This window comes from Ptiloglossa arizonensis, chromosome 2 (assembly GCF_051014685.1).
Source record: "Ptiloglossa arizonensis isolate GNS036 chromosome 2, iyPtiAriz1_principal, whole genome shotgun sequence".
Taxonomy (NCBI): domain Eukaryota; kingdom Metazoa; phylum Arthropoda; class Insecta; order Hymenoptera; family Colletidae; genus Ptiloglossa; species Ptiloglossa arizonensis.
The window spans coordinates 6,697,063-6,722,954 of NC_135049.1; the positions used below are offsets into that span (position 1 = coordinate 6,697,063).

General features: G+C 36.0%; 1 protein-coding gene across 4 annotated transcripts in view; it reads right to left on the reverse strand.

Moving 5' to 3' along the window:
- The window catches only part of LOC143154849 (uncharacterized), a 575,162-nt gene that overhangs the window by 342,504 nt on the left and 206,766 nt on the right, over positions 1-25,892 (reverse strand). The window lies entirely within an intron of this gene.

Below are 25,892 nucleotides of genomic sequence, written 5' to 3' on the forward strand. Positions count from 1 at the left end.
GAACTTGTAACCCTAAAATACTCCGGGAATAGCTCCTCGTCACGAAGTCTCTACCGGTTGTGGCGAGGGAGCCTCCGTATTCCTTGCGGTTTTATATACACGATATAACGTGCGTGATATAATCGATCGTAGGCGTTTCACCGAGAGATGAGAGGGCAATGAGCGTTGTCACTATCGGGGGTGAATCTCGATAGAGAAAGCCGAGATGAAGGGAGAACGTGCACCACCAGACACGTGTTCCCCAGAAATTATTATTATCCGACATCGACGTACGCTCTTTGGCGGATTCGTGCCTTGCCACTGCTGTGTTTCTCAGCTGCAACTGTCGGGGGATGGGGTTCGTATACACTTCTCGCCTCTAATCTTTTATTTCACACATAGTCCGCTGATAACACAGCCAATTGTGCGAAACGCTTGCCAGGGGAGGAGTGAAAAAGAAAATGCGTTTCTCCGTGAGTCATGCTTCAAGCGAATCGTTTATAAAATATCCAACTATCGAAAAACAAAATTTGTTTACTTTTCACATTTTTGCGGGTTTATATAGAGACATTGTTCTGACTTCAATTGCTGTTTTAAGATGGAAAACGGTTAGTTGTTATTTTAGTGATCTTTACATATGAATATATATTTTTAGAATTTTTTTATTTACGAAGAGAAAGTTAACATTCTTTTCATTTATCCATGATATGTAATTTTCAGTCTAAATTATTGAAAACTGTTTTGAAAGACCGTTCGAAGGATTGATATGTTTTAGAAATTAGTTTTGACATTTTTCATTCTATTATAATCTTAAATAGAACTATACAATATTATATTTTTATACCTAAAAATTGGTTTCACAGACCGACGCTGGTCATTAAACAATGAAAACACTAGCCATCAACTGGACACTATCTAAAACACATATCTATATTTTAGATGACTAATAGTCCACGACGCGAATGTGATACTTGGTACTTTAAATAAATTATGAATATTTGTACTGTTACTGATTTTGTCATGTTAGACTTCTAATAAATCTAGCTAACGATTATAGTTACTCACGAAATATTGTATTATACGATGAATCATAAATATGTCTAGTAAAATCCCTCATACTTCACATTTATCGTTCAAACGATAGTATTAGCGACAGTTACATAAATTATTGTACTAAAAATCGTTACGTTTGTGACCCCTATTAAAATAACTCAATCAGTTGCAGTATTTATCGTTCGAGTTAACTAAATAACTACGTTTGTTAAACATTTTTTATTCCTTTTGGTGACTACTATAAGCTTTTGAAGTCTTTAGATCCTTTCTTTACCTTGTGTATACTATATACACCTTGTGTATAATTTTAAAAAATTCGTGATAAGCTATAAATGATGTACGTATTTCATATATATTAACGACGACCTCTCCTATGATAATAATAAAAGAAGAACATCAGAGGAAAATGATTAATTTTTAATTGGCTCGATAAATTTATAATTGATTTACATCCGATAGTAATGATACCAGGAAGTATCGAGTGGTCAATTATGTATCAAATTTTCAAGTATTCGGCCGGTTATTATGAGCCTTCATACGAACTTGATTATTCGAGTATGTCACGCGCAATAACTAATTAATTAGTTCGCCCGTGACCCGATCGACAATAAGCCAATAATTTATGACGGATCGCTGACATGACACGCGTTCACGATTAAATTTTTAATCCAGGAAATTAACAACGTTATACAGACGCGTACTGTCGCATAAGGTTTCGTCCCAACTTCAATTCATTGTATTTATATTTCTATTCAACTTCTAGGGAAGTTTTTCTTTCGAATGTTTAAATTTTTTAATTGTCGAAAGAGACCTTAGCCGATCGAATAAAAAATTTGTTTAACCTTTCTTACTTGTGACAACATCTTCTTTGTTCACAGATGACAAAAAATTGGACAGAACTTCGGTTGGAAAATTGGCTACAGAAGAATAAGAAATTAGTGGGGGAAAGTGCATTCTAAATCAGGAAAATCAACATTAAAAATTACACAAAAGTACTGATTCTGGGCTGCACTAAAAACGATTGCAATGCAGAAAAAGTCGGATTGAGCTTCTGAAAGAATGTGAAAGCGTCATTACTTCTGAAAAGTATTACTGTTTGCACCAGCGCTGTTCAAGCCAGGTCTTGGGGTTCTTTAAGTCCTGTCTCTGAAAACGTAAGTATGCTGCGTGAAAAAGGAAATGGAAGTAGAAATAAGTGCAAGAGGGGCTCCCACGTTGGACAGTGCAGGCTTGTTTTATTTGTAACATGTTATATTCGATGGGATTCATCTCACGTATATACTTTACTTTCGCCATTTTCCACATTTTCTGATGTATAAAAGACACTTTTAATTTCTTAAATGGTACCGTATATTCTTTTTCGTACTGTGTTATAATCGATAAAAAGTTTAATTTAACAAAGTGACCTTAAAGGGACTTCAATAAGTGATCATAAACAATAAATACAAAGAATTAACCATTACTAATTCTATATTGACTATTCCGCTCTATTGTGCGTTATTCTGCGCTACTCTGTTTGTTGTTTCTTCGCTCTATTCCATTGTTTATTTTAAACTCAATAAAAAGGAAACAATATGATCTGTCTGTAGAAAAGTGAATGTAAGAGCGATGGGTAAATAAAATTTAATATCAGTGAGAAGACTAATGAAGATCCAACTACACTCCTTCAAGTTGACCCATATGACTGATCAAAGTCGAAGCCTGAAGCAATACTGTGCGAGGGAAGGTAAAATGAGTCACATCACTCATCAGTAAGGAAGTGACCCAGATCAGCCAAATTATTTGACGCGGATTTTGGTACTCTGGTTTCTAATCATTATACAGACATAAAAGTTAAAATACATAACGTATGTTTTAAGAATAAAGGTCACTTCAAAGTAATTTTGTTATTGGTCATTGAATTCATGTTTTTATCGGTTGCAGTACAATATTAAAAATAAAATATTTCTATTCAATAAACCCTATCAAAGACATCATATATTTCGTGTAAAATAGTTCTTCCTATAATTAACAAATAATACATTATTTCAGATACTGACTGCCATCGATTCACCCTATATATATAAAGACAAGCAGCTTTGACAACCTGAAAAGCAACACTATAGTAATTCTCACTTTTAAGTGACAAAATCGATACCTATCGTTCACTTGAAAGCAAATTGAACAGTAATTTCTATCTCAAACTGAGCCTCGCATATAACACTCAAAAATGAAAGTGAATGAGACATGAGTGAATGAAACACAGCAATAGTAAGCGAGTCTCGTGTTACTTGCATTTGATAATCAAAACTTCAAAGCAATACCGCATGCTTATCGATGTATCAAGTACCTACTAATGCAATATAAAAATTTCTATACTACAATTGAATGTTGCTTATGGAACAAAAGATTAATTTGTATTCCAATTGATACAAACAATCCTTTTAATCTAAGGATGATTTCGTTAGTTAAATCCAGTGGAAAAATTCTCACTTGAAAGTGAGAATTATAATACTTAGAACAATGTATGTGTTGAAATTAGCACAGTCAGTGACCCGTTTATATTCAAAATGAGGAAGCTGTTGGATCTGCTATTTAATGATTTAACTAACAAGTTTAACTCTGCTGGGGGTACATTGTCCCAAAGTTAGCAATGAATAGTCGGAAAAGGAAGTAATTTCATAAATAATTGCTTCACATAACTGTCTCATTGTTCACTATTATCTATTTAAATTGTCTTGTTCCGCATTCACACATTATCTTTATTGCTTTTATACATTCGATGTTCATATTGTAGATAACTCATCGCGGTGATATTACTTTTATTATTAGTGATTGCGAAACTTTAAATATTATACATGTGTTTGGCTAAACTTAGTACAACAGGCGATACCATTATGTAAAAAGTCAAGGAACCATCCTTTAATAATTTAACTAAAGATTCATCTTTGCGATGACTGTGAGTGATCAGAAGAGAGAAAACATTCTCGTCAATGACCTAGCTATTCTTCAGATTGTCAGGTGTCATAAAAATCTGAAAAACAATACTGTATAAATGTTGATCAAAATGAAATGATCATCCAACATATTCCCTTAACTTGACACCATTGGAATTACCATTCCACCCGATCACTAAATAATTTTTTAAATGATAAAAAATAAGTAATCACGAATAAGTGGATAAGTAACTTTGGACCATTTTCAGCTAAGAAACGTCAAGTTGCATGCAAATAGAATAGATCATTTAATTTGAGTAGATCATTTAACTCTAAAACTATCGTTTAATCTAGGCAATCGTTTAATCAAGATGATAAATGAGGAAGAAAGCAAGTTAAGGACTAGTAATTGTTCGTTCGAATATGTCGTGAGGAGATAATGATGTTAATGATACAACTTTACGATTTTGTATGAAAATTGTAGCAATAGATATGGATAATCGATCAATTGTTCTAACGTGATTGCAGGTCAACCTGAAGGAAAGAGTGAAAGATTTATTTCTACTCAATATTGAAATAAACGTTGCTTAACGTTAATGTCAAGTATGTTAATATGAGTTAACATTGATGAAAATATAAACTACATACCTATGTTTTTCGCAAGGTAATAACTATGAGCGTACAGTACTTTCATTGTCAGTCTACTATTGCATCATAACTGATGTACACTATTTAACAAGTAGAGTTCTTTTTGAGGTTATCATCAGTCAAAGATTGTCAACGAGTTACGCTACAAACATGGGACTAGTTGAGGTAAATTGTATACAGAAGAAAGGAAGAAAGGTTTATAACTTTTAGAGTAAATAGTATTAGACAAATGTAGCGAATATTATGTTGAGGGTTTTCAATCGCTGATATTCTATTTAGTAAAGGTGTTCATTTGTGACAGACAAGTTTGTTTTCATAAGTGTGATAATCTACGATCCATCGAAGTCAGTCTGTGAACTGGTTATTGAAACGACTTATGGTTTGTACTGACTATGCAAGATACTTGAGATTACACTATATGTCATGTAATAAGTAATGAGATAACGTCAAATGCCACAATATCCAATATTTGATAAAAGAGTTTCGATAAAAATGTTTAGATTCTCTAAAGAACTTGTGTATATCACAATACTTTATGACACTTGATATAAACTCAAACAGAGCACTGAATATACTTTCCCCTCGTTAATATTTATTTATCTTCCAGTTAATAACTATTTATACATAGTAACCACAATGTATCGTGCTATATGTCTTTAAAGATGCTTTTAGATGTCCTCGATCATTGAGATCACAAACGTTGACGATCACTCTACGCAGATATAGCAAAGGACTACGCATATTTTAAACGCAAATACTGTAAAAAGGTCATTCTACACCTGTACGTTCTTGTACGTGTCTGTTGGGTGAGAATAGAAGCCATAAATGGATGCGGGAACGTCTCCTGTCTTCGTTGAACTTCGTGTTTGGACACTTGGCAGGTTGAAATTTAATTTCTGTGACATTCAACAGAGATGGATATTGAACGGATTTGATGAGATTAATTGGGAAATTGGTAGATTAAGATGTTGGAATCGAGGCAAGAAACTCCCGGGCTGTTGATTTATTAATAATACTACATATTTCACTGAAAGCTGTTTAATGTAACGTTGTTTGCGACGAGAGCTCTTAAGAATTGAGAAATTACGCGACGTGACGTGAATGAAACCACTCTGAAAAGATACAATTTTAATGTGTGCACTTATAAAGTGTTTCCTTTGCAGAAAACATTTAGAATATTTTCGTTTCTTTAAAAGACACAAGGAAATCAATGAAGATAAGCACAATTTTTTGTTCAGAATCACACTTTACAAGACTTCTAGCTCATCGAGATTTGTTTTCAATAAAATAATACATTTATCAACATAATGATGAGTTTCGTAAAGAAAGAAACTCATGTTGAGTTTTAAATGACATTGAACAAAAGGAATTGCATAACAGAATGTAGATCTTTGAAATCCTTGAAACTCGTTTCAAGAATCTTCAGTCTTTATTAATAGTATACAGTGTCTCAATAATCACTGGTCGATTTGAATTTCGCACTACTTTTAAACCATGAAACCGATTAACTTGAAATTTAACATATGTCATCTAAACAGATGGAACCTCGTAATCGTAATTTCTCTCGAAATCATTTGGAAGATATTTTACTCCATTGTTAACACCCAAGTTTGTACTTTTAAATTAAAAAAAAACGTATCAGATTACTTAAACCGTTTTGGTATTATTTAAAAAAGTAAATCGACCGGTGATGATCGGGACACCCTTTATAGCGAAAATAATTTCAAAAAGATTAGATTCGAAGAAAATCTCTCATCCAATTCGTACGCTTCTAAAGTACCAGAAAACATTACAAACGATACAATATAGAGCGAAACAGTGTTCAACTAATAGATTAAACTACATTGAATGGTACTGTTCGATAAGTTTTATCGAACGACAAAACTTATCGAACAACCTAGTAGTTAGACTTGGAGGATCTGATGTGATATTTCCTTACCTATATAAGAAGAAAAGGTAGGTTTGGTGAATTCGAGATGTTTAACGCCTCGAAGACATTAAGGTCGGAAAAGCAAAGTCTCGTCGTTTCGTGGTTAAAAATATCAAACCTCCTCGAGACTCCGCCATCAGGGTAACCGAGTCGATAGCAATTTGTTCTCCTTATCGCGACGTAGGAGGGGTGCTCGCACCCGGAACCACGGCTAAACGTCGACGACCGTGGCTATGGATTGATCCGTCAAACTTCGGCACAAAGGGCTGCATTCACGTCACGTCGCAGTTCGAAAAAAAGAGCGTGGCACACGGCTGAGGGGACGTCGCGTCGGCGCGAAAACTTAAAGTCGACGTAACAATGGCTTTTTGTGAGCCTATCACAGCCACCGAGAATGATACTGGCGGGACGTAAGAGCCCTAGATCTCGCTACCAACCTCTTCATCCCTCTCGAGCTTCGAAGGAGGACCAATATATCGGTGTATCGATGCATCCGACACGTAACTTCTTCTCTACCCATTGTGCATTTAGGTCAACCCTTTCGACGACAGTTCTATCAGGCTCTGGCTGTCTCTGTTCCTGGCTAGAGAACGCCCGAGCGTCGCGTCGTCGCGTTCACCATTTTTCTGGTGGTGTGAAAGGCCACTCCAGCGGAGCTTCGTGTGGCTTCTTTGTCGTTTCGCAGGTGAGAGGTTGATCTTAGTTTTCTCGTCGATGCGGATCTACTCGAAAGCTTGGGTTTTGTGAACCGGATAGCAAGGCACGAAGATTCGCTTTTCCTTTAGCTCTGTCCCCGCTCGTTCGTTTTCGTTCTTTTGTAAGCGAGCTTGGGTGATCGATAACCACTAGTGTGGAAGGAAGATTTGTTTTTCGAGAACTTCAGTATCTCTCGGTTCGAGCTACGTTGAAGTCAGGAATGGGATCTGCGGACCGCGAGGGTTTTCGACAGTTTGATGACTGAATTTCATTGGAAGTAGATTATTTCTAACGGTAGCTTCGTACGATCCACGACAAAACGATAGACCACTTCTGGAACTTCAATATTTTGCAAAACTATTGCCTAGTACACAGATTCCCTGTAACCCTGCGTCGAAAGTGTTCCTTTCTTAATAATATGGAAAGTGTTTTTGTTTGTATCAGAAACAGATGCCTCGAACTGACAGGAATATTTGAAATAGCTACCGCCCGATAGTTGAAAGATTAAGAGCAGTCAGAAATAGTTTTCGATCGTTGTTTTCAATACATTGGTTTAACGATATTAAAATAGGGCGCAGTGCACAGCTAAATGAAAGTGGAATAAAAATAATTTTAAATTTGAAAAAGGAAAAATTTCTAGCTCAATTGATTTAGATAATGATGTTCAGTGGTTCGTAATGTATGTCTTTGTTATTATTTTCAAACTGACATAACGTTTTAATTATGATCGTTCGTTTCTGAAACGTGAATATTGATGAACAATGATGAAGAATGTAAGGGAATAGAATTCAAATATAAACGACTAGTACCTCTCATAACTTTCGTGATATTACGATTATCAAAATAGAAAAATAACAGAGTAACAAGTACTCTGATCACAAAAATGTAAAAATTACTTACATAGTTAATAGTCGCGCCAAGTGTTATCCTGTAACTAGTCGACTTACCTAATTATTCTAAATTTATTAATCACTGTTTGTCTGAGTGAAGAGGTCACAAAATTGAAGTGCACGAACAGATTCAGATTGTTCAAATCGGAGAATCGTTTATAAATAATTATGTTGCTCCGTAAGGTGTGTTTCGAAAAAATCGAGTCAAACTATTAACTTGAATTTCATAGATACATGATCTCTAAATTATTTCGCTCATTCTACGAGAACTCTGAATTTAAAACAAAACGAAACTGAACACAATAGCTTCATCCTCTCGCCAGAGCAATTTCTAAAAGCCTTCAGCTCTGGCGATCGAATGCGAACAGCGAAAGAATTTCTCCCGCAAAAATCGTTAGAACAATATGAACACCAAGTACAGGTACAATGCCTCGTCTCGTTGTTTCTGCCTCTTTCAAACGGAACGTTCGAGCTAGTAGCTCGAATTCGATTTTACGAGAGCTAGCTGCACGGAGATCGATTATTATAGCTGCTAGCTCGTTCCGATAACTGTCGACAATTTCATTTTCCTCGATACTCGGCTCTATTTCACCGTCTGCAGCTGGATATGCACGTTTCTCTCGATCATTCCGTGTCCAAGTGTGCGCTCGACACTTTGCACCATCGTAAATTTTATTTCCTTTACATAAAATCCCGCCACCTTTTTACAACACACGTCTCGTGAAGTAAGACGCGAGAAATCGATCGGTTGCTCCGAAACGATTTCATTCGAAAAGCGTTACATCGAAGTTCAAGTGTTTATAAAAGTTTATAGACTAATACCTTTCATAATTTTGGATAGTGTTACATCGGTTTCAAAAGAACACATTATAGCCAAAAGTTAATCAAATCGAGTCTTACGATTTTCGTAATTTTGAAAAGTGTTATATTGGTTTCGAAATAACACAATATTGCCAAAAGCTAATAAAATTCAGTCTTATGATTTCTTCGGAACCATGTTGTGGAAATAATGGCTATAGTTTTTATCGATATTCGCAATTTCTCGAAAATTGAGAGTTCGAATTAAATTTGTCGAGAATTCCTGAAAAATTGAAACATATATTATAAGCTTCAATTTTTAAACGTCTCTACAATTTTCTGTACGGCTATGATTATTTCTTTAATAGGTGACCGTAATAGAGTTTCAACATCAAAATCGATATTTGAGAATTAATTTTTAATGATTTATTATTAATTAAATAAATTGCGTTATTATTTTGTTAATAATAATAATAATACGTCTTAATTGCATCAAGATTATATATATTAAGAAAGAAACAATATTGATACAATATTGAGAGATTGAGAAAAGAAAAAGGAAAAAGAAGAAAATGAAAATAAAATCTATAGAAGTTTATGTATGGAAGCAAAATTAAGTATAAAATTGCTACAAATACGATGTGTATCTATTTGATGTTTCGAAAGGAGAAACGAAACTATGTTTTCATTATAGACAAATATACTTTGAAGTATATGCTTCAAATTATAACTTAAAACACTAATTTTCACTAACAACTTTCGTGCATTTGCACGCAGAACTTTGCATATTTTTCGACAGGTTTGAAATATCTAACTGCCTTCTCTCAAATGTGTTCTCAATGACATCCAATCTATCCTTCTAGGTGAATATCGTTGCAAAAAAAGTAGAAGCGATGAACTCGTAGAAGTAGTCAGGTGTAAAGATAATAATTGACTTGATAGTCAAGAGTTTGGAATTTAGGATAAAATTCGGAATCGTTTCTGATCACATGCATGCTCTTCATCGTGTCCAATTATGTCCTCCAAGATGTGTTCCTAAAGATACTGTTATATATGTTAACGATTTATTACGTTCTATCAATGTGCCACTGAGAACGTAAATAAATGAAAAGAAATATCTGTTAGTTATCGACGAGACAATCAACGAGACGTTTCGGAGATTCACTCGAGGTTCAAAAGAGATAGAACACTTCATTCCTTGTTTACTAGTTTGTATATCCGATTATGTCATGCTGTGGCCGAAGTAACATGCGTCGTGTGGTTACAATACGTATGTGTGATTGATGATGTCCAACTATATCTTCCTAGATGTATTATCAAGATCAAACTGTGTCCTCGCGCATGTGTTCCTAATGATGTATAGCTCTACCTTCCTGAACGTGTTCTTTATCATGTTTAACTGTGTTCCCTTCGATGTGCCTTTAATAACACGTGACTCTTGCATCTGTTCTTAACGATGCCCAATCATGTCTTCCTAGATGCATTATCGAGATCTAGCTGTGTTCTCGTGCACATGTTCCTAATTATCTATGAATCTACCTTCCTGAATATGTTCTTTATCGTGTCTAATTATGTTTAACGTTATCGTATCTAACCATGTCCTCTTGGATGTGTTTTAAACCATATCCTTAGGATTTAGGATTTCCAATATTCTCTTCCATATGTTCCTAACGATTCTCAACTATGCACACTTTAATCTATTCATTATGATACCTTCCTGTATGACCTCTTGTGTGTGTCCTGCATAATCGCGAACTGTGTAGTCTTAGATGAGATCATAATAATGTGTCTCCTTCAGAACGTATTTTTTATGATGTCTCATTGAGTCATTCGGTATACGTTCTGTTAAATCGTGCATATATGCATATTTTATGCACAATTGTGCATACATATACAATTTTGATTGTACAAAAACTATAGTTTCACAGGATATACGTTTTGTTGGTCTTTGTAATATATACAAAGTAAAATTGAATGTGGTAAATTATATTACCATTCGTACATCGCGTTAGTTCAATCTCAAGGAAAAGTTTCGAGTCCTCTTACTTCTAAGAACTTCTAAATCAATGAACTCTTGAAATTTTTCGACCAATTAAATATCGTCCATGACGCGCTTAATTCGTACATTTAAAATGGGCCAGTGTGTACGAGGAATGGTAGTAAGTTCGGTAACGTTATCTGTCCCATTATTCAAAATTTTTTTAAATAAATCGATGCTCACGATATCGATCGTTGTATGATTCAACAGCGGAACGGTTTTCTACATTACTCTACACGCGTGCAAGCACCGAGCCAACCATCGACAACGAAACTCGACACTATCGATGACCAATACTAACGCGCGCGCGCGTGTACAAGGGATGGAACTCGCATTAACAAAACCGAGTGACAAGCGGGGAAAAATTTTATCCCACGCACGAATTACGAGCGAGCGTTGCACTCGTTTACAAGCATTCATTCCGAAATGTCATTTCGCAAGAATTGTGTCGCGACACGTGCGCAGCCCGCGTTTCAAATTCGAGGCAAAGAATAGATTTGTGCGGGGTGAAATTCAGGCTAACGCAACCTACCCCTGTTGCAAACTACGTGCTTGTGCTTTCCTTTTTTTTTCAGAAACTTGTAAAAGAATCATAGTACGCTGGTTGCGACTAGTATTACGGATAGCTTCTCATCTTCGTTAAACTCACTGATATCGATGTGAAAGATTGCTCGAGAAGTTTTATCGTTCGATAAAAGCTATTAGGTTCGTCGTTTTATTTTCCTAAAGATGGTACTACTGTTTGATGAACATGTGTGAAGTTACGTATAGATCTGTTGATTCATTCGTATATTTGCAGTTGTTTAAAGTTAAAGTGTCATAGTATTTTTTCACAATGGAAAAACGACAAAACTTATATATATATAGATTTAATTAACTATAGATGTTTACACGACCAGTTAAAGAATACCTAACCAAAAGATGTATATCATTATCGGTGCATCATCTGATATCTGGTGAAGCGAATAGCTCAAGTGTGAAATGCTTTTGATAAATATTTTTTTTTAAATCGATTGAGCATCACTCATACTTAACATTCCACAAATAGAAGCTTCTCCTTACTGTCTTCCATTTCTGACCTCTTACGTTCTTACAAATTTTTGCATCATGCTGTATTTGTCTCAACAGCCACTTTTATGGGATATAAAACAAATTGCAGTTTCCTGGAGGCAAGAAAGTTAAGGTCGTAGTGCAAACTCTATTGCAAACTTTTAGAACTGACCTAAGTGCTCGTATTCCTTCTAAAAAATAGCGTAACTTTTACTCTTGTTCAATTTCTCCTCGTGCCGTTCATTTGCACGAAAAATGCACGATTTTAATAACGTAAACATTTTAGACGTTGCAGATACACAAAATGTCACAAAGACCTGAAGAAGCAATGAAAATCGTTCAATTATTTAACGAAACATTTGTTCTCATATTTTACAGGATTAACTGTTTATTCTACTAAACAACATTATAAACAGTAATTAAATCTTCTTTCGTCCCATTTCCACTATTTTTTGCATCATAAGAATTAATTTTTTCTACGAATTCTTGAATAATACTGTTATTGTGATCATACAAAGCTTTATTGTGTGTTTTGAGTCATCGTCTCGATCTTAACTGTCCTATAATTTTTAAGCACGAATGTACATATGTGTATATATACCTTCACGTGCACGTAGATGCGAGCGCGCGCTATGCTAGTGCGACAAAAGTCCACGCGAACTCGCGAGGATACATAGCGGGTGTACACGGTAGCATAAATGTGTACCAACGCTTCCACGTTACCAGCAGAATTTATTTCGCGGAGGAGAATTAGTGAGATATTTATGTAGCTCGCGCGAGCCACACCATCGCGAGGAAACGACGTAGGAGAAAACGTGGTAATACGTCCACGTGCGCGCGCATGCGTTCAAAATGTCCGGTTATACATCATAGTAACTATTAACACCGGGCTGAATAGATCAGGACTACGACCCTGTATTTAAAATACTTTTCCTAGGCAGTTAATTAATCTCGATCAAGGACGAGAAGGTAAACGGATTATGGACACTATAATTAATTATTGTTGCAAGAAAAAGTGTTGAAATCTACCTTGTTTAGCATTTGTCGAAGCGTTCAACGTGTATGAACGATTCTTTAAGGGTTGTAACCAGTTTCACGAGTTCTATGCAATGAAACATAGTAGGTTATTCAATAAGTTTTGTCGCTCGATAAAACTTATCGAACAGTATAGAACTATAATAGGTTGTTATGTATACGGGATACTTATAATAGGTTGTTCAGTAAGTTTCATCGAACGACAACTTATTGAATAACCTATTATAAGTATCGCGCACATAAGTTAAGACAGGATAAATTTTTGATAAGGAAGATAGTCGATATTGGTCGTAGAGTTAGGTTCAAAATTATTATAGATGTACATTTTTGGTAATACGGTTGTTCAAGTACTTTCCTTCACATTAGTGGACACTGTGCTACAAATCGCTTAGAATCTAGTCATCTAGTATTTTCCAAATCCTAAACCTATTGACCAGTACTATATCTTTTGGATTTTCTAAACGCACCATCTAAATAGTACTGTGTATACTGGTCTGTACCTAGATCTCGGTACTATAATGTCTTGTATATTAATTAAAACTGTTGCTGGGATTCACGATCAGGTATCATCCCCACCACTGTGTATGTTTCTTCGACTCGAGCGATCGCCATTTTCAAGAATATATTATACCTATGAAAATAGAACTCGACCGGTCGAATTCCATCCCATTGTATCGCATTTATTGTTCTATTCGAGAGTTTGGGTTTCGACAGTAAATCTTCTACTAATGTTTTTCATATTGATAATTAGCAATCTACATTTCTGAACATTATGCAAAACATAAGTGTACCATTATGTAGAACTATGTTGTACCTTTTTGACCACGCGCTCAAAGTACAATACTATGTTCTTTCTGAATTGTAAATGTAGAATTATGGTATGTATCTTCTAAATCCTGGAATTAGAATGAATCCAGTTTTCATTGATACTGTGATACAATCTACAACTGATATGGCACTACTATTTAAAGCTTGTATTGGCATTACTATAAAATGTGCTATGAATGTGAAGATGTTATTTAGAGATTCTACCGATAGCTCTATATAATCTGAGAAGCCAATATAATACTAGTGTTTAGAACTTTCATCGATAATCCATATGAAATAATGGCATTAATTAATGTAGGGTATCGGTGAGAAAATAATATTTGGATTAGTGTTGGAATACAATGAATAATCTGTTTGAAAATACTGTTGATAATATTTGTCATTGTTACAGGGGTGTTCATTTTCAATAGTGGAAAAATAGTCGACAGACATTGTAATGTTCAGGTAAATATTAATTATGGAACCGCTTAATTTTAATAGTGGCAATACAAGTAGATTGCCCATACAAAGAGACTAAAATAATGCAAACGTAACAGAAGGTGATAAGAAAATTAAATAATTAAAAATTTATGAAGTATTAACAATAAACGTAGCTGAAAACCATTTTAATTAATCGTTCAATTCACTATTTATCTCTTAGTAGAAGATCGTTCAATCAATAGACATTGGTTGTATTATCAGGAGTATTATATTTAAGTTTTTAATTAATTAGTTAATTCCCTGTTATCGATGCCAGAATTCCTGACAGACGGAATTCCTTTGTTCCCATACGTACACTCATGGAAATGCGAGAAGATATGTTGGTGAATAGGTTCTATAAAGGCCGAACGTGTATTTTCCTGCCATTTAGTGTGGAAATAGTTAGAATAGCCAAGCCGATAAAGAGACCGCCATGTTGGAAAGCATTAATTAACATCGCTGAACAAGACGTCAAGTTAGGCGTACCTGAAACTCCGAATTCCGGTAAGCTTGAAGCGTATTTCGGGAATGAAGGTCGTTAATCCTGATTTGTGTTTCAAACCGAGAAACGTCTAAACGCAAAATACAGGGTAGTAATCGCGGAAATGACAAAAAGCTGCATTCAGAGTAAAATTAACTATCTACCATTAATTTCTCTTTTGAACCTTTCTTTGTTGGAATTACAATGCTGGAAGAAAAACAAATTCAATGGAATTGGTACACGAGATTCTAATATAAACACAAACTTGTATGACCATTTCAGGTTTGTCCAACTCCTTTAAAACAACCCAACCGTGCACGATGAAAAATCATACGCAAACGTTTACCAACGGTATTTCTTCCTTCTTATATTTCCTTCGATCGCTACCTTTTTATTTACGACAATTGTATTTAAACACGACATTCCGGAACACAAAATGCAGAAAATACAACTTTTAATTCTTTGAAAGCTTCCTCTTCAATATTTGCACCGATATCCAAATATCAAGAATAGCTTGAACTTTGTAGTAGAAAATTGCAGTTGAAATTGAAAACTATTTGGAAAAAAGTTTTTTCCAAAGTTTACGGACGACACGATTAATATTAATGGAACCGTTTCCCAAAATTTTCACTGCCATCGCTCGAAAGATTGACACCGTAGTCATTAACCAACTTGAATTCTTAAAACGCTTTCGGCTGCAAAAATTAACGAAGTTAAATTCAAAACATAAATGTTCACGGGATGTGTTACTTAATGGATGGTGTTATTTAAATCTTACAATAGGTAATCAATCCAATGAAGACAGCATTATTTCTTAAACACAAATGTATATTCGCTTGTAAAGTAACTCTATTTATTATAATATAATTATTATTATTTATTAGTAATATAATTATTATTTAATATTTGATATAATCGGATACATACGATAAATCGATTATTTTGATATACATAAATATTATTTGATCATTACTACCATCGAATATATAAATTTTTATTTTAAAATCGAGTATTTGGACATAATTTTTAATCGATATTTAATTCCGTTTAAATCGGGTATGCTGCATGGTCTTATTTATTAATTGGTTAGCCATTAATCCGGCAGCAATCTAAAACAAAATGCCAATTTTGGGAAAGAAATGATTTCTTTAATATTTGAGAAGTGACCTAAAATGATTCGAGTTTTAAAATGGTTGATAATATTTTAATTTCGACGAACGAATCTAGTTCAATAAACCATCGTACGAAGTCAGCTGCCGCTGAAAAATTCAAAAGTGTATAAAAAATTCAAAGAGCAGCAGCAGCAGACATTTCGCTTTAACCACGTATATTTCATTGGTTTGATAGCATGATTTTGGAAGATAAAATACTCATTTATTTTATGAAAAAATTCAATTTTACTTTATTCATTTCTATATTTATATTTCTTAAAAGATAGTCTGTTTAATCCATATATCTATTATATTCAATGCACGAACTCAGAAAATTAACCACATTGATTCCCTCGATGAAGGAGAAAGCAAGAATTAAAACGATCCAGATTATGCTACATTTGATCTCATATTCATTAGAAATATCTAAAAAAATTAGTCGGTAGAGTATTAACGATTAAATAGTATAAAAGAAAGAAATTTTTATTTTTAGTAATTCGTTGGACGCAACATGTTCCAACTGTTTAAAAATTGGAGAACCCAGTCCTCACCAACGTCATTCTCGAAACTGCAGGTGGAACTATTTCATTGATTATCTTCAGAAAGGAAAAACAATCAACGATGAGTATTATGCGAACTTATTACAGCGTTTGAGCGATGAAATCAAGAAAAAACAGCAGCATTTGGCGAAAAAGAAGGTTTTGTTTTATCGAGACTGCATCAATTTACACATCCATTATGTGGATGGCCAAAACCAATGAGTTAAAGTTCGAATTACTTCCTCGCGCAGCCTATTCGCCAGATTTAGTCCCCTCGGATTATTTTCCATTTCCAAACTTGAAAAAATGGCTCGATGGGAAAAGATTTGCCAACAATGAAGAGGTGGAGTCTGCGGTTGATGACTACTTAGCAGAGTTCGATGGTTCTCACTATAAACAGGGTATCGAAGCTATTGGACATCGTTGGGAAAAGTGTATCGATCTAAGAGGAGACTATCTAAAGAAATAAAGATATATTTTCCAAATTGTTTTCTTTATTGGGTCAGGTACTTCTGGGACTAACCCAGTAATAGTTATATTGGAACGCCTGTTACCGATATACCTAACATATTTGTAACGTAAGTGTTGACCGAACGACAATTTCAAAATGCCTTGCGTATCGTGTTCTATACTATAGTTAATAACTATACAAAGTACATTAGAAAAAGCAATGCGAAGTAGCTGGTACAGTAGCACTTGTATATTCTATTCCTTTCGGACCATGGTGAATCTTTTACATGGAAACTTCTTACCAGCATTGATGCACGGAAACGTCTCCGGGAGAGTGTAATTAGCTTAAACCTAATTACTGTGGAAGAACTTTCACTTGGAGGTAATTTCCTAATCGAGCAAGGTGAATGTGCGACTCTAGATTTTCCTGGATTACTTCGCCCTCTTGATCGATGCCCTGGTGTTCATCCAGGTCAGGTACTTCTGTGACCATCCCCGTACAAAGCGTCCAATTATTAACGGTAGTTTCGCATCGTCTAAGAATCACTGACTTGTATCACAGCCATCGGCAACCGTTCGTGCTGTCGCTACATCGAATCCGCGGCGCAATCGTCCCTCTTAACGACCGGAATTTCTTCCGGAGTAATTAAACGAATTATCAGTCTGGAACGTCGCCACCAGCCGCTATTAGACGTTCACGAAATTCCGGGCCGGCGTGAAAAGTGGAGTGCTGGGAATTCTTGTCGGCCTCACGAAGGTGGTATCGGCGGGCCTGGCAAAGCCCTGACTACTTCTTCGTGGTTCTTTCTGCTAGCTGTGGCGCCATGACGTGGCGTCGCCGCGGAAATGCGGTTCATTACGTTCCTGGGTAACTGGAGAAACTATTGTCACAATTTCGTCCGGCGTTGGTACAGGGAGGTGGGGGAAGGGGTGGTGGACCACCTCCGAGACGTTGACAAATTGGAGTGACATCGTTGACGAGTAGCGGGGCGGTGGTACAGCCAGGCTGAACGAAACCAAGACACAATCGTGTTCTCTTTCCGCCCCCTCCCTACAGCTTGGTGAAAGTCGAGCGAACGCGACGCCATGCTTATTCGTCTTCGTTTCTTCCGTGGTACATTCTGCCGCGACGCTACATTTGCAGTGGTACTCACGGGAAAATTTATTGGGATTCTTTCGACGTTTCTTCTTTTCATGGGTTTCCTCTCGGTGGGAGAATCTGGGGAGAGGTTGACACGTGAGAAGTGTCGTGAAAAATATTACTGACTTTGGTATCTTCGAAACTGTTCGTTTCAGTTTCGCGGAAGACTTTGTTAATAGATTCGTCCGTGGACCGTTAGAAATGAGAGAGAAGTTTACTTTGCTCTGTTTAGACACATTTAGTTAGTTAGAGGTGGCGAGCACGTGGTGATAATAATCGATTGGAATTCCATCACCAGAAAATCATGTATTCACGATCGGTTGTCGATTATCCCTAGTTGTTGAGTGGTATCTATTCTATTAATCAAAATCATGATTCTATTAATCAAATGTGTTTATTGTTACTATTATTCTAATTGTAGGCAGTGAGATGTGTCGTGTAAAACGTGACAACGGAATATCGAAAACGTTGATGATATTGGAAAATATTATTAGACAAAGTTTTATTTTAGGAACATTATTTCAGAATATCATTCTATGTAAAAATTTGCACAACTTTTCTCTGAAACGGTTTTTGTAAATCTTCTATTTTTTAAGATATTTAGAGGTAGATCCACAAAATTGTTACAGTATTATATTAATTTTTTACACTTATTGTATTAATATATTTTCACATTAATGACAATACAGTATAATTTTTTGGCATAAAGAATGCTATAATAAATGTTCAAAATGATGACATTCAACTACAAACACTTATTATACTGTAAAGCATACAACTTAAAAGTCTTGTTTAGATTTTGTCTTGATCCATGATAAATAAAAATAATTTCAATTTTTTTTTCAACTTTTAAGTATTCCATAGTTAACTGAGAATAAAGTATCTAATAACTGAATAAATAGAATAGTAGAATAAATAGAAATCGAACCATCCTTACCACCATAATTTTACTTTTCTTTTCCCAATATCTCATTAGTTTTCATTATTTATTATTCAGTCGGTGCCTAGTCTTTAGTTTCTATGCGTTTGAAGTTTGCCAATGATGATGCGAAAATAAGATTCAATGCGTTTGAAGTTTGCCAATAATGATGCTTGTGAAAGTATACTTCTGTACTATTAACAGTTACGAAATGTTTAGAAGTTTGCAGTAGAAGGTTATTTCTTTTCGATAAATTCAGTGGCCTTAAAGTTTATCTAGGTAAGGAGTTTGAATTAAAATCATCTTCCATTTGTTTATTCCCCTACTGCCATAAAATTTTAATCTATTCCTTATTCAGAGTGAAGCAAACGTTTCTTTCGCTTCAGTTGTAATTGAACCCCACTTCCGGCAAAAATAAATGTCCGTTGAGCTGCTTAAAGATACAATTTCGGTAATAACTGCCGAGGTTTGCACGGTACATTAACTCAACTGTGTCTTTCACCAAGATTATGTTCTTAGATTGTTCTCTAAATCAAACTTAAAGTAGTTAACTCCGAATTCATAGTGAAAAAAATCCTTAAAATTGGGCCAGTTTGATCAACAGAGTTGAATTTGAGAAAATTAAGCCGAACAACGAATGTTTTTCAACGTTTGATAAAACAGATGAATTGGAATATTGGAATATTGGAGACTCGACGCTATGTATTAGGTATTGTGATTCAAAAGATTCGAGCCCCAAGGTTTAGCGATAAGGATTTATGAAATTGCGTGCGGTACCACGCTAAAAGGATCTTGGATAGTGTTAATAAAGGTTCGGTAGAGAAACGAAGCACGAGCGTGTTTTGAATCCAATGACGAGGATTTTACGCCAAATACGCCATTTTGGAGATTCGTTCGAGATAACGAACACTATTTTCGATGTTTCTAGTTTTCTTAAATTATCGTTCCTTTCATTAATTGAGATCGTTTGGAGGTAAATCGACACGGTTGAATTCGAATTTTACGTCAGATTCAACCACGTGGCAATGCAAATGTTACGTCACTGCTACGATATAACGAAAAATGTCGATTATCTGAAAACGTCAATAAACGACTTTGAGGAAAAATGTAATTACGATTTTTCAGGTCAACAAATATCGTACGATTAATTTGTTAGCTTTTCCGAAACTGCAAAATACAGGTATACCACGGATGTAATAATGTGTATCGTGTTGCAGTAAAAAGATAGAATATAATATTTATTGCTACGAAATAAACGAAACTATTGGCACATTTGAATGGTATTTGCACTTATAAATTTTCACAGTTCGATTTACTTTTTTCCCGCGGGATGCAACTTTCATGCACGCAGTTCAAAATAGTTGTTCCCGTTGTAAAATCATACGTATCTCGTGCCATTTTACACAGAGCCATCAACAACGTTTATTCGACTCAGGTGAACTAACACGCATTCAAACGGAAACGGTGGAACAAATGATTTCAGAGTACATCGCGGTGAGATGACTTATAGCACTTATTCATTAGGAGAATTTATTGATGTCCAATCGAATCCCTGTTTACGGCGTTTACTGCGAAATCGGCTTGTTTAGTTAAATTACCCGTCGTCGATAACGTTCTCGATGATGGAGTGGCTGTGGAAGATAAATGTGTACCACGATCCTCGAATTCGATAAGATAATCGTAACAATTCCTCTTCCGATTCGCCAATCACCGTTCCTTCTTTCTGGTATCAGAAAGAGTATTCATTGTAATTTATAGACGATGTACGGAGATTCATTTCACGTGGTTTGTTTATCGTGTTTGACGTTAAAAATAACTAAATATTTAAAATTCTGATTTTCATAATTACACATTATTGATCATACATGTGATTTTATATAACACGGACTCTTGCGACCCAAAAATAAACAATATAACCTGAGTGTTTTCATAATACTTTTGCAAAGAAAACGAAAGAGACGTACAGATAATCGGTCGAATTATCAGTAGAGAAACTTTATTACCTGTGAATCAATCATTTATTAAATGTATTAATAAATGTCTGCAAACTAAATGCCACCATGTCATTTTGACATTTATTACAATGTTCTTCTATCAACACAAATGATAGTATAATACATTGTTATTAATGTTGAAATATATTAATATATTAAGTATAAAATGTTAATGCGACACTGTAACAATTTTGTAGATGTTTCTCTAATACTCTAAAGTAATTTAAAAAATACTTAGAGGTTTTACAAAATATGTTTCAAACGAAGGTCACGTATATTTTTACGTAGAATAGGATTCTGAAATTAAAAATATAGATTTATAATAAAAAAAAAAGAACAAGTTGCACTCAAAGTGACCCTGAAAATGTCCATGCATTAAAAAACTGATGACAGTTGAATTTTCTTTCAAAATCATAAAAGACGTGTTCCACCAGTTTTCTTTTAAATTAACGTCTACGAGATATTTCGTTGCATCAACCTACAATAAAAAAATGTATAATATAAAAAAAAGTATAATCATAGGAACATACTATGAGCCTTTCATCGAGTAATCTTCTTCACATCCATAGTAAACATATTTGTCTCTATATAAACGTCCACTTTAACAACAATACAACATTTTTCGTATAATTTTGTTAAAAAGAAGTATTCACATATCTGGAATTTTTTAAATGCTTATGATCACTGGAATGTTTCTGTTTTAATATCGAAGAATTGTAGAAAGTAACGAATTATGATGCATATTTGTACATACACTAAATAGTACAAAAATAGTTAAATAGTAAATAATACAAAATTATCTATCCATGAAACTTCGTTAATATCGATGCGTAACACGTTATGGAACTTCTTTGTGAGAGATCAAATAATATAAACAAATTTATTTATTTAATACAATATTGTCCATCAATATTTCACAAAAGTTTTGTTCGACTAATCGTACTCTCTGCTCTACAATACTATCCAGATACATACTTGCTCAGTAATTTCTCGTTTAAAGATAGAAAAACTGTGTGCAAGGCATTCGAGATCATGATGATCCCCACTATTGTTTTTTATATACCTAAAATCATTTACATACGACCTTATTTGTACTATTCCTTAATATACATTGTTGAAAATTGTTCAGAAGCGATTCGATTAAATTATAATTAAAAATAATCCTCATTTTTATTGGAAAGAATTCATGTGTCGAATAATATTACTCCGATGAAAACAAAATGAAAAATATACAAAATTGTAATTCGCATTAGTACCGATACACCGATACTGAGAATTGTTGCTCTATCTTGCTCGTTCTCAATATTGTATGCTATTGTCTAGCGTTTCCGAACGATACGTTTGAGTTCGTCAAGTCGTGAGAAAACTTCTCTACTAACCCTCGATTAAAGACACCTGGTGACTTTTAATCTTGAAACGAGAAATTGCTGTACCGAAACAATGAAACAGAATTACTCGGACCTATAATCGCTTCGAGTATGAGAAAAATTGAAAAATGGGGGTCTAAAGGCGCGAAAGAAACAATAGGAGAAAGAGTTAGATGAACCCAGCCTTTCTACGGTCCGCTTCTCGCAACCTCGACTGCTACCTTCCTCGACGAATCACGAAATAACATTGGACTATGTTGGTGGGGCTCGCCATGACGTCTCGGTCCACACGAAAACGAAATCTGGAGATACCCGAACCAGCTCGCCTGCGCTCCAGTCACGACAGCAGGATCCGCTATACCCTGAGATTGAATCTGCACAGTTCGGTTAAGAGGAGCAGCCCCGGGGTAAGTGTCGCAGGGACGCGGGGTACGGAAGAGGGCTTGTAGGAGCTTGTAGCCTGAAAACGGGAGAGCTGCAGAAGCGTCGGAGAAAGGAGGTCAACGACGTCCTTAAGGATTTCGACGAACTCGAACGAACGGGTCTTGGACCTGGGAATGCCATCGTCGTCCCACGGTATCTTGTGAAGTATGGAAGAGGACGCGGATGAGGAAGAAAAGGGGAAGACGAACCTGGACGAATCGAAAGAACGAAGCCGGGAGACATCGAGATGAAGAAAAAGGTAGCTGGTACGAATGGTGGGGAGATGGACGAAGATGGGACGAAGAGGGGAGGGTGAAGGGACCAGTCCAGGAAAAGCATCCTTCGGCGGACCACGAGTACCTGGTCTCCCGCGGGATCTGACGCTGACCGAAAGCCAGAAATGGAAGAGAAAAGACGAGCCAGGGCTAAAGCGATACGGCCAAGGGGATGAAGCGGGATGCGGAATGGGAATGAGTGCAGCCGTTTCTACCAAAAACGTCAAACTTTCTTCGCTGGGAATTCCACGATGCCCGATATTTTTAGCGAGCTTTCTCTCGCTGAAAATTTATCTGAGCGAGGGAATGTCGAAAAGCAACGCGGCCATCGTTCGGATACCGTGGAAATGTATATAGGAATGAAGCAGCAAGGTGAAAAATAGAGACGATAGTAGCCGACGGGAGCCAAGCTAGAAGTGGAAGAGAGGAGCAACCGTATCCGGTTCTCTGGGGATCTGATACTGGCCGAAAATCTGAAACCGCAGGAAGGACTGGAAACTGGGTACGAAATAAAGTGGAGTATCCGGTTTTATAGGAAGATATTTCAGCGATGTTAATCTTGATAAAGGCTTTTGAGCGGTTTCGAGCTAGGTAAAACGTGTCTTCTCTTTATATCTCGGATCTATTTTCTGAGTCAGTGAACTGTGACACGAGAGTAAATACACTTGCTTGACGTAATTAGGGGATCGATAAAGAGCGTTTAGCATATGAAGTGAACAGTACCTCCTGAAGTACGGTAAATGTAGATTTTACATTTACCGGGGGCTTGTACGAGTTAGGCGAAGAACTTGTAATTTCATATCTTCCAAAGAACCGAATATTCTTATCTGGAACGTAACTTTTCCCTAATCCAGCTAGCACAGACCGCATCCAGGGATCGCATGCGTTCAAAGTAGACCAAAAATAATTCCCTCGTAGATTTACCTGGGCTTCCAGCAGCCAACGCGACAAGGAAGGAAACATCGTTAACTTCAAATGCAAATCTCGTCAGGAAAAGGAATCCGGAGCGTCGTTTGATTCAACCAACGACTACTACTGAAAGAAAGAAAGCAAGTGAAGGATAAAAAGCAGAGAGAGGAAGAGCGGACACCTCGATAGACTCCAGAGATAGCGCTAGGAAATACCATGATGGAAATGAAGATAGTGAGTAAAGAAGGAAGGTAAAGCATAAAGCAACCGGCGAGGGACCACGACGAAAGCAGGAATCCCCCGGGATCTGACGCTGACCAAAAGCCAGAAATAGAAGAGAAAAGACGGACGAAGGCTAAAGCGACATGATCAGAGTGGTCGAGCATGCTAGGAAATGGAGAATGGGAACGATAGTTCTCGAGAAACGTCTTCTACTTTCCGCTGCCGTTTCTAATTTTCCAGATTAAATCCTGGCATAACAAATAACCTAATAAAAGCGTCCTCCGAAGAATTTTCCGATCGGATGCTGGTGAGGAGGATAGAACGAAAAAGAAATAATGTGGTCGGTGTGGGTCAAAAGTAGGGTAGTTGTAGGTTCAACAATCGGGTGATTTTACGAAATTGTCGATTTTTCGTATCAGTTAACTTTTGTCCTATTATTCAAGCTCATCGTAGTACTTGATTGGGTACGAAACCGAATGTTCAAATCCACCGAACGAGTTTCAGAAGAATTACAAGGAAAGAAATTGCAAACGGTTGATTATTTATTACGAAATGTGACTAAATTACAAGTAAACTTAGAATATGAAACTTCGATAATTTGAAGATTTAAATAATTTATTCTCTCGACAGAGCTACAAACTGATTGGTACAACTACTTGTTGTACGAAAAGAATGGAGCATATGTGTACATCACCACAGTGAATGTACGAACTATCCATAGTTAATCAAAGGATTATTCTTGCCCAGGAAAAAATAGTACCATTGAAAGTAATAAATATTTGTAATGACGATTTATCCACGACTGTACACAGTTGTGGATAACGATCCAAGTCAACTATTCGAATCGAAATCGTAGTTCTTGTCTCAACTATGTTCACTCTAAGTGGGCTCTGTACAAGACGAACGAACTCTGCGATGATTATGTCGTTTAATTGGACGATCTAAACTGTAACTGATTGCAAGGTCTAGGGACAAATTAGGCGAACTCTAGAGATTAACTGACAATCGTCGATGTCTTTTTTCGCTTCCTAATTTCACCAATGTTTTCTGTGGAGATATAGTTTCTCGGGCTGCTGCCGATATTGATCTGAATCTTGGTAATGACAGATATTGATGGTTTCAATGTCAAAGGATATACTAAGTACATGTTGATGGTGTCGATGTCAAAAGACGTACCAGCTACATACATATTGATGGTGTCGATGTCAAAGAACGTATCAACTACGTGTTGATGTCGATGTCGAGGATGTACCGACAGAATGTTGATGATATCGATATCAAAGGACGTGCCGACAAAACAATGATGGTCTCCGTGTCAAAGAACGTGCCAACGGATGTTGATGGTGTCCATATCAAAGGACATGCCACCAAGAGGTTGTCCGTATTTATATCAAAGGTTGTGTCGATAGGATGATGTCCAAACTAAAAATGGTACCGATACGTACTTATATATGATTTGCCGGGTACTACAGGTCTTGCGAGAAAATCGGAGCTATCGTCTTGTACGATTGTAACCCAACAATTTGCCGATATTAACCAAGTACCATTTCGGTACATTTTGATCAGTTGGTTCATCACCTAAACCAATCATCCTGCTCTATGGAGAGCATTCGTCTCGATCGAGCTACCTAAATTCAAACGCGAGTTAGAGGCGAGAAGTGACGGGATCGAAGACACTTAGCCCCCCTCGGAGCTGGCAGAG